Source organism: Somniosus microcephalus, unplaced genomic scaffold (assembly GCF_052327205.1).
Source record: "Somniosus microcephalus isolate GS21.2 unplaced genomic scaffold, FLI_Smic_1.0 unresolved_chr1, whole genome shotgun sequence".
NCBI lineage: Eukaryota > Metazoa > Chordata > Chondrichthyes > Squaliformes > Somniosidae > Somniosus > Somniosus microcephalus.
In genome coordinates this window covers 72957616-72968417 of record NW_028225179.1, presented here as the reverse complement: position 1 = coordinate 72968417, position 10802 = coordinate 72957616, and the positions used below count along the sequence as shown (strand labels likewise).

At 51.4% G+C, this 10802-nt stretch overlaps 1 protein-coding gene across 1 annotated transcript in view; it reads left to right on the top strand.

Annotated features, from left to right (window-relative positions):
- Positions 1-236: 236 nt before the first annotated feature.
- The window catches only part of rnf25 (ring finger protein 25), a 44368-nt gene continuing 33802 nt past the window's right edge, over positions 237-10802 (top strand). Inside the window, exons 1-3 of the mRNA XM_085974638.1 lie at positions 237-345; positions 2588-2690; positions 9911-9978. The gene's annotated coding sequence lies outside the window, so the exon portion shown is untranslated. The remainder of the gene's footprint in view (positions 346-2587; positions 2691-9910; positions 9979-10802) is intronic.

Below are 10802 nucleotides of genomic sequence, written 5' to 3'. Positions count from 1 at the left end.
CCCTCTCTCTCTATCTCCCCTCTCTCTCTCTCTCTCTCTGTCCCCCCCTCTCTCTCTGTCCCCCCTCTCTCTCTCTCTCTCTGTCCCCTCTCTCTCTCTCTGTCCCCTGTTTCTTTCTCTCTCTCTCTGTCCCCCCTCTCTCTCTCTCTGTCCCCTCCTCTCTCTCTCTGTCACCTCTCTCTCTCTCTGTCCCCCCCTCTCTCTCTATCTTTCCTCTCTCTCTCTCTCTCTCGCTCTGTCCCCTCCTCACCCCTCTGCTCTTTCTTGCAGGTCCGTGTGCTCTGAGATTGAGGTTCTTCAATCTATCTACTTGGATGAGATTCGTGTATCCCAGGACTCAAGCAGGTGTGTCTTTGGAGGGAGTAATTCCCAATTTGGGCAACATTGACCCTTCGTCTGGACTTCCCCTCCCCCCCCCCCCCCCCAAATTCCTGTCTGGACTCCCCCCCCAATTCCTGTCTGGACTCTTCTTCCCCCCCCCCCCCCCCCCAATTCCTGTCTGGACTCCCCCCCCCCCCCCCCCCCCCCCCCCCCCCCAATTCCTGTCTGGACTCCCTCCCCCCCCCCCCAATTCCTGTCTGGACTCTTCTTCCCCCCCCCCCCCCCAATTCCTGTCTGGACTCCCCCCCCCCCCCCCCCCCCCCCAATTCCTGTCTGGACTCCCCCCCCCCCCCCCCCAATTCCTGTCTGGACTCCCCCCCCCCCCCCCCCCCCAATTCCTGTCTGGACTCCCCTTTCCCATCTTGACCTTTCCATAGAAACATAGGAGCAGAAGTAGGCCATTCGGCCCCTCGAGCCTGCTCCGCCATTCAATGAGATCATGGCTGATCATCCAAACTCAGTACCCTGTCCCTACCTTCTCCCCATATCCCTTGATCCCTTTAGCCTTAAGAAATATATCCAACTCCTTCTTGAATATATATTCAATGAATTGTCCTCTTTTGCCTTTTGTGGTAGAGAATTCCACACGTTCACCACTCTCTGGTTGAAGAAATTCCTCCTCATCTCAGTCCTAAATGGCTTACCCCTTATCCTTAGACTGTGACCCCTGGTTTTGGACTCCCCCGCCATCGGAACATCCTTCTGTGTATAGTCTGTCTAGTCCTGTTAGAATATTATAGTTTCGATGAGATTCCCTCTCATTCTTCTAAACTCCAGCGAGTATAAGCCCAATTGACCCAATCTCTCCTCATATGTCATTCCTGCCATCCCAGGTATCAGCCTGGTGAATCTTCGCTGCATTCCTTCCATGGCAAGAACATCCTTCCTCAGATAAGGTGACCAAAACTGCACACAATACTCAAGGTGTGGTCTCACCAAGGCCCTGTACAACTGCAGCAAGACATCCTTGTTCCTGTACTCAAACCCTCTCGCTACGAAGGCCCTTCTTAACCGCCTGCTGCACCTGCATGCTTACATTCAGCGACTGGTGCACAAGGACGCCCAGGTCTCGTTGCACTTCCCCTTCTCCCAATCTATTGCCATTCAGATAATAATCTGCCTTCCTGTTTTTGCCACCAAAGTGGATAACCTCGCATTTATCCACGTTATATTGCATCTGCCATGCTTCTGCCCAATCACCCAACCTGTCCAAATCATACTGGAGTTTCTCGGCATCCTCCTCACAGCTCACATGCCCACCCAACTTTGTGTCGTCTGCAAACTGGAGATATTACATCTAGTTCCCTTGTCCAGATCATTAATATATATTGTGAATAGCTGGGGTCCAAGGACCGATCCCTGCGGTACTCCACTAGTCACTGCCTGCCACTCGGAAAAAGAGCCGTTTATTCCAACTCTTTGCTTTCTGTCTGCCAACCAGTTTTCTATCCAAGTCAATACCTTGCCCCCAATCCCATGTGCCTTAATTTTACACAATAATCTCTTATGCGGGACCTTATCGAAAGCCTTTTGAAAGTCCAAATACACCACATCCACCAGTTCTCCCTTATCTATTTTACCAGTTACATCCTCCAAAAATTCCAGTAGATTAGTCGAGCACGATTTACCTTTTGTAAATCCATGTTGACGTTGTCCGATCCTGTCATTGTTTTCCAAGTGCTCTGCTATTACATCTTTTATAATGGACTCTAGCATTTTCCCCACTACCGATGTCAGGCTTACCGGTCTGTAATTCCCCGTTTTCTCTCTACCACCTTTTTTGAACAGTGGGGTAACATTAGCTACCCGCCAATCCATGGGTACTGTTCCAGAGTCTATTGAATTTTGGGCCACCCCTTATCCCGTCTGGGCATCCCCCCTCTTCCCCATCTGGCAGTTTACAGTCTGGACCGCCCCCTTCGGTTCGGCCATTGTGCCAGTTGCAGTTTCCCTCTCATTACCCATTCACCCACCCAGTGGGGAAAAATTTATTTACCCTCCCTCTCAAAAGCTTTCATTATTTCGAAACTCTCCATTGGATCGCCCTTAACCTACTCCGTTCCCCGGGAAATCTTCAGGCCATTCCACTAAATGCTACACTCCCATTCCCGGTCCCGTTCTATGGATCCGCACTGCCCCCTTTCCCGGACTCGAATACCCTTCCTACGTGTTGTGTGCGCTGATCACTTCTCCGGTTCCTCCCCAGACCACACCCGTGGGAGATCAGCATCACCCTACACCCAGCAACAGCCGATGACGCAGGGTCCCAGTACGTCCGCTTTACGCTCATCCTTTCCCTGACGGCACAGGTGAGTGCGGGCCCAGCACAGTCGGGGCAAGTCGGGGAGGGAGAGGGTCCTCATCGTTGCAAAGCAGCCTGCTCAGTACATCACTGGTGTCGGTCTGAGCCCCACACAGAGCAGGAAGGGTCTCGGCTCCATCGCCGGTCTCTGCTGGTCCCGGGCGGGCAGGGAGCTTCAGTTAGTGTCGGTTCCAGTGCCAGAGAGTTAAGGAGGTGAAGCGCAAGGACAGTGTGGCGTCAGCCCAGCTGTGAAATGTGTGTGCGTGTGTGGAGGTGTGTCTGTGGCTGCGGGTGTCTCTCAGTCTCTGCCTGCGTGCGCCTCTGTCTGTGTATTCAGTGTTTCACTCTGTGTGATGTTGAGCTCCCTCACACTGTCACTCAATAACCCCTCTCCCCCAGCGTCCTGTGTTACTGACTGTATCTCTACTGATGTTAATCCAGCTCCCTCACACTGCCATAGAAACATAGAAGATAGGAGCAGGAGTAGGCCATTCGGCCCCTCGAGCCTGCTCCGCCATTCAATGAGATCATGGCTGATCATCCAAATTCAGTACCCTGTCCCTGCCTTCTCACCATATCCCTTGATCCCTTTAGCCTTAAGAAATATATCCAACTCCTTCTTGAATATATTTAATGAATTGGCCTCTACTGCCTTCTGTGGTAGAGAATTCCACAGGTTCACCACTCTCTGGGTGAAGAAATTCCTCCTCATTTCTGTCCTAAATGGCTTACCCCTTATCCTTAGACTGTGACCCCTGGTTCTGGACTCCCCGATCATCGGGAACATCCTTCCTGCATCTAGTTTGTCCAGTTCTGTCAGAATTTTATAGGTTTCGATGAGATCCCCTCTCTTCTAAACTCCAGCGAGTATAAGCCCAATCGTCCCAATGTCTCCTCGTACGTCATTCCTGCCATCCCATGTATCAGCCTGGTGTATCTTCACTGGACTCCTTCCATGGCAAGAACACCCTTCCTCAGATAAGGCGACCAAAACTGCACACAATACTCAAGGTGCGGTCTCACCAAGGCCCTGTACAACTGTAGCAAGACATCCTTGTTCCTGTACTCAAACCCTCTCGCTACGAAGGCCAACATACCATTTGCCTTCTTAACCGCCTGCTGCACCTGCATGCTTACCTTCAGCGACTGGTGCACAAGAACACCCAGGTCTCTTTGCACTTCCCCTTCTCCCAATCTATTGCCATTCAGATAATAATCTGTCTTCCTATTTTTGCCACCAAAGTGGATAACCTTACATTTATCCACGTTATACTGCATCTGCCATGCTTCTGCCCAATCACCCAACCTGTGCAAATCATCCTGGAGTTTCTCGGCATCCTCCTCACAGCACACACGCCCACCCAGCTTTGTGTCGTCTGCAAACTTGGAGATATTACATCTAGTTCCCTTGTCTGGATCATTAATATATATTGTGAACAGCTGGGGTCCAAGGACTGATCCCTGCGGTACCCCACTAGTCACTGCCTGCCACTCGGAAAAAGACCCGTTTATTCCAACTCTTTGCTTTCTGTCTGCCAACCAGTTCTCTATCTAAGTCAATACCTTGCCCCCAATCCCATGTGCCTTAACTTTACACACTAATCTTTTATGCAGGACCTTATCGAAAGCCTTTTGAAAGTCCAAATACACCACATCCACTGGTTCTCCCTTATCTATTCTACCAGTTACATCCTCCAAAAATTCCAGTAGATTAATCAAGCACAATTTACCTTTTGTAAATCCATGTTGACTTTGTCCGATCCTGTCACTGTTTTCCAAGTGCTCTGCTATTACATCTTTTATAATGGACGCTAGCATTTTCCCCACTACCGATGTCAGGTTTACCGGTCTGTAATTCCCCGTTTTCTCTCTACCACCTTTTTTGAATAGTGGGGTAACATTAGCTACCCTCCAATCCATGGGTACTGTTCCAGATTCCGTTGAATGTTGGAAGATGATCAGCAGTGCATCTACTATTTCTAGGGCCACTTCCTTAAGTACCCTAGGCCACTCAGTAACCCCCCTCCCCCAGCGCCCTGTGTTACTGACTATCTCTACTGATGTTAATCCAGCTCCCTCACACTGTCACTCAGTAACCCCTCTCCCCCAGCGCCCTGTGTTACTGACTGTATCTCCACTGATGTTAATCCAGCTCCCTCACACTGTCACTCAGTAACCTTTCCCCCAGCACCCTGTGTTACTGACTGTATCTCTACTGATGTTAATCCAGCTCCCTCACACTGTCACTCAGTAACCCCTCTCCCCCAGCACCCTGTGTTACTGACTGTATCTCTACTGATGTTAATCCAGCTCCCTCACACTGTCACTCAGTAACCCCTCTCCCCCAGCGCCCTGTGTCACTGACTATCTCTACTGATGTTAATCCAGCTCCCTCACACTGTCCCTCAGTAACCCCTCTCCCCCAGCGCCCTGTGTTACTGACTGTATCTCTACTGATGTTAATCCAGCTCCCTCACACTGTCACTCAGTAACCCCTCTCCCCCAGCACCCTGTGTTACTGACTGTATCTCTACTGATGTTAATCCAGCTCCCTCACACTGTCACTCAGTAACCCCTCTCCCCCAGCGCCCTGTGTCACTGACTATCTCTACTGATGTTAATCCAGCTCCCTCACACTGTCCCTCAGTAACCCCTCTCCCCCAGCGCCCTGTGTCACTGACTGTATCTCTACTGATGTTAATCCAGCTCCCTCACACTGTCACTCAGTAACCCCTCTCCCCCAGCGCCCTGTGTCACTGACTGTATCTCTACTGATGTTAATCCAGCTCCCTCACACTGTCACTCAGTAACCCCTCCCCCAGGATTGGTTAATTTTAGTGATGTTGGTTGTGGGATAAATATTGGCCCCAGGACACCGGGGGGAGAACTCCCCTGCTCTGCTTCCAATAGTGGCCGTGCGATCTTTTACGTCCGCCTGAGAGGGCAGACGGCGATCTCGGTTTAACGTCTGATCCGAAAGACGGCACCTCCGACTGTGCAGCACTCTCTCGGTACTGGCAACCAGGGAGTGTGGGCCTGGCTTCTGAGCTCAAGTCTCTGGAGTGGGGCTCGAACCCACAAGCTTCTCGCCCCGAGGAGAGAGTGATACCGAGCAAGCCAAGCTGACATTGCAGGGTCAGCTTATTGAAACAAAAACTTGCTTTTATATTGTGCCTTTAACCTCGTAAAACCTCTCGACGCACCCCACAGGCGCGATTATCAAACAAAACCTGGCACCGAGCCCCGTAAGGAGATACAGGAAACTCTTTGGTATCCGGCACCGATGGGACCGGCGTGTTGCCGATTTATCAAAATTTCCGGATGACGGAGAGGGTTATCTACCGAGGCTATTTTTAACAAAGAAAAATAAAAAAATCAAGAAATGTGCAGTATACAATAATTAGGTACTCACCTACAGAATGTTGTGGTAAATGGATGGTGGAAGACGCTTGATTAAGTACAGTTCTGCCAGTTGAGGGTAATTACTTAACAGTAAAACAAAACTTATAAACGACTGTACAGTACAGTATAAAGTACTGTGGTTGACTGTACACTTATTCCAAGTCAACTGGTTGATCAGGAATATCCATGTCAGCTGGGTCATCAGGATCATGCACTTCAACAGATTCTTCAGGCACTTCCAGTGCTCCAACTCTTGGAACCTTTCCTAAACATGTCCCGGATGTCTGCGTGCTTCGTGGACTCATGCCTTCTTTGTAGGAAGGTGGAATGCAGAATATGGAGGTGCCTAACTTCTTAGGCAGAATAGCAAGAATGGCTTTCAGCAAATGTGAGGAATAAAGCAAATCCTTCTGCAGCTTTAGCCCAAGAAATCATCTTCTCTTCAGAAATCTCATCCTCTTCACTTTCCATCTCTCTTTTTCTTTTTCTTTCTTTGGATTCAAAACATTCTCCATTATTTCATCATCACTTAGCAAATGCACAACAGCAACTTCTCTATCTGCATCAACCCACTGCTCAATATCACTTTCACTGAGGTGACGTAGAGGGTTTGCTGGGCCTACATTTTTCACCATGCCAGCCATTTCCATTACTGTACTCTTGGGATGAACATTGAACCCATGAAATTCCTCCTCTGAAGAAGAACCTTCAGAAAACATTACAGAAAGTCACAATTTGTGCCAGGCTTGTCTCAAAGTGTGACCTTTCACCAAGTTCCAGGAACATGCAGCATTAAAGATGGCATTTTTAAGATTGTATTCCTTCTGAAATGCGTGAATATTGTCATCTTGGCTTATCAGTTTACGTAGGAAGTCTTTCTTGTAATGACACTTGAGATTTTGGATAACGCCCTGGTCCATGGGTTGTATGAGAGAAGTTACATTTGGTGGCAAATGGTGAAAATATTTCCTGAAACCAACTCGGATTCATGCGGATGGGCTCTACAATTATCAAGCAATAAAATGCATTTGCTATCTTCAGGTTTCCCTATTCTACGGAAATGTTCCCTCACAGATGGAACAAAAATATGATGGAACCAATTCAATAAGATTTCCTTATCCATCCAAGCATTTCTTTGAGCTTTGTACTCAACAGTTAAGTGCCTCACATTTTTAAATACACGGGGATTTTTATACTTCCCAATGGCAAGAAGTTTAACCCGGTGTGATCCAGCAGCGTTCGCACATGTTAGCACGGTTACGCGATCTTTATTTTTCTTGTAACCTGAAGCATTAGCCTCACTAACCCCAGCAAGCGTTGATTCTGGCAAAAACCTCCAAAATAAGCCAGTTTCATCGGCATTGTATAGTTGTGCTGGCGACAAATCATGTTGCTGCACAATCCGATTGAAATAATCGCAGTATTCTTCTGCGGCGTCGTGATCAGCTGATTTCTTCTCCCCGGAAATATCGAGTCGTCGTATCCCGTGCCGTACCTTGAAGCACGTTAGCCATCCCGCAGAGAAAGCACACTTGTCAGTGAGCTCCATCTTTGCGTAGAAATCTTTCGCTTTTTCGATTAGCATAGGTCCGGAAATCGGAACACCCTCTGAACGCTCAAGAGCAAATCACTCATAAAGCACGGTATCCAGCTCTTCAAGCTTAGGCTTACGAAGCGTACGCCGTTTCTCTACACTCTTAGATGTCTCCGAGCTTGAATAAAACTTGAGCAGCTTATCCTTCTGCGATGTGATGTCATAGATTGTTGACGAACCGATTTTGAATTCATTCATAATGTTGATACGCTTCTCTCCCCTTTCTAGTCGTTGGCATATGTCGATTTTCTGTTTTAAAGTTAACACCACTCTCTTCCTTTTGCTTGGACCAACTTTTGGGGTTTCCATAATGCAATGCAATGACTACCAGCAGCGTGGGAGACACACAGTACCCCTGTAAAATGGTGGATCAGAAGAGACTACCGGCAGCGCGGGAGAGTCAGACTCCTGTTATTGAGGTGTTCGGACTTCCGACAGCGCCAAGAAGCCGAGTAGTGGCAGTTTGGAGAACTACCCCCACTGACTAACTCGGCCACCGCGGGAGACTCAGACTTGGACTCGGCAACATTGCCGGTTATTGAGGTGTTGTTTTCGGAGCGAGAATTTTGCCGGTTAATAGAGAATTCCGGATATTTAGGTGCCGTTTCACATCACACAGTATCACAGAATCTACAGTGCAGATAGAGGCCATTTCGGCCCATCGAGCCTGCACCGACACATATCCCACCCTATCCCCGTAACCCCACGTATTTAATCCCCTAACACTAAGGGTCAATTTATCATAGCCAAATCAACCTAACCTGCACATCTTTGGACTGTGGGAGGAAACCGGAGCACCCGGAGGAAACCCACGCAAACACGGGGAGAATGTGCAAACTCCACACAGACAGTCGCCCGAGGCCAGATTTGAACCCGGGTCCCTGGCGCTGTGAGGCAACAGTGCTAACCACTATGCCATCGTTTAAACGAGAGTTTCCTGTATTAGGACAGGTGACCAAAAACGTGGTCAAAGAGGTGGGTTTTAAGGAGCGTCTTAAAGGAGGAGAGAGAGGCGGAGAGGTTTAGGGAGGGAGTTCCAGAGAGAGAGGGGGGGAGAGAGAGAGAGAGAGAGGGGGGAGCAAGAGAGAGAGAGGGCTGAAGGCACGGCCGCTAATGGTGGAGCGATGGAAATTGGGAAAGCTCAAGAGGCCAGAATTGGAGGAGCGCAGAGATTGTGGAGGGTTGTGGGGTGGAGGAGATTACAGAGTTGGGGTGGGGTGGGGTTGGGGGGGGGGGTGGTGGTGGCGGCCAGGGGTCACGGAGGGATTTGGAAACAAGGATGAGAATTTTAAAATTGAGGTGTTGTCGCAGCGGGAGCCAATGTAGGTCAGTGAGCAAACGGGTGATGGGAGAATGGGACTTGCTGCGAGTTAGGACACGGGGCAGCCGATCTTTGGTTCAGCTGAAGTTTATGAAGGGTGGGCGGCTGTGACCTTTTCCGGTTTCCGCCTCGGGATCAATTCAGGGAATCGAAAGTGAGGGTGGTCTGTGTGTTTGAGTTGTCGATTCATGCCGCGGATCCTGAGGTCTAATCCCGAGTCTCCCCCTCTCTCTCTCTCGCTCCCCCCTCTCTCTCCGTCCCCCTCTCTCCGTCCCCCTCTCTCTCTCGCTCCCCCCTCTCTCTCTCGCTCCCCCCTCTCTCTCTCTCACTCCCCCCCTCTCTCTGTCTGTCCCCTCTCTCTCTCTCACTCCCCCCTCTCTCTCCGTCCCCCTCTCTCTCTCTCTCCGTCCCCCTCTCTCTCTCTCCATCCCCCCCTCTCTCTCCATCCCCCTCTCTCTCCATCCCCCCTCTTTCTCTCTCCGTCCCCCCCCTCTCTCTCTCTGTCCCCCTCTCTCTCGCTTCCCCCGCTCTCTCTCTCCACCCCTCTCTCTCTCTGTCTCTCCCCCCTCTCTCTGTCCCCCCTCTCTCTCTCGCTCCCCCCTCTCTCTCGCTCCCCGCTCTCTCTCTCTCTCGCTCCCCGCTCTCTCTCTCTCCCCCCTCTCTCGCTCTCCCCTCTCTCGCTCTCGCTCCCCCCTCTCTCGCTCTCGCTCCCCCCTCTCTCGCTCTCGCTCCCCCCTCTCTCGCTCTCGCTCCCCCCTCTCTCGCTCCCCCCTCTCTCGCTCTCGCTCCCCCCTCTCTCGCTCTCGCTCCCCCCTCTCTCGCTCTCGCTCCCCCCTCTCTCGCTCTCGCTCCCCCCTCTCTCTCGCTCTCGCTCCCCCCCTCTCTCGCTCCCCCTCTCTCTCGTTCACAGTATCCCGATGCTGCTCCCACGATTTCGATCCGGAATCCCAGAGGACTCTCCGACGACCGCATACAGAGGTGAGGAAAACAAAACAGAACGCTTTAACCGGCCCTCTCTATGTCAACTGTGGTTCAGTGGGTAGCACGTTCGTCTCTGAGTCAGAAGGTTGTGGGTTCGAGCCCCACACACGCGAGAGACTCGAGACCTACAATCCAGGCTGACACTCCTGCCCCCCCCTCCCCCGATGCCAGCATTGTGGGAGGGTCAGTACTGAGGGGGCGCTGCACTGTCAGAGGGACAGTACTGAGGGAGTGCTGCACTGTCGGAGGGACAGTACTGAGGGAGTGCTGCACTGTCGGAGGGACAGTACTGAGGGAGCACTGCACTGTCGGAGGGTCAGTACTGAGGGAGCGCTGCACTGTTGGAGGGTCAGTACTGAGGGAGTGCTGCACTGTTGGAGGGGCAGTACTGAGGGAGTGCTGCATTGTCGGAGGGGCAGTACTGAGGGAGTGCTGCACTGTCGGAGGGGCAGTACTGAGGGAGCGCTGCACTGTCGGAGGGGCAGTACTGAGGGAGCGCTGCACTGTCAGAGGGGCAGTACTGAGGGAGCGCTGCACTGTCGGTGGGGCAGTACTGAGGGAGCGCTGCACTGTCAGAGGGGCAGTACTGAGGGAGCGCTGCACTGTCAGAGGGACAGTACTGAGGGAGTGCTGCACTGTCGGAGGGACAGTACTGAGGGAGCACTGCACTGTCGGAGGGTCAGTACTGAGGGAGCGCTGCACTGTCGGAGGGACAGTACTGAGGGAGCACTGCACTGTCGGAGGGACAGTACTGAGGGAGCGCTGCACTGTCGGAGGGACAGTACTGAGGGAGCGCCGCACTGTCGGAGGGACAGTACTGA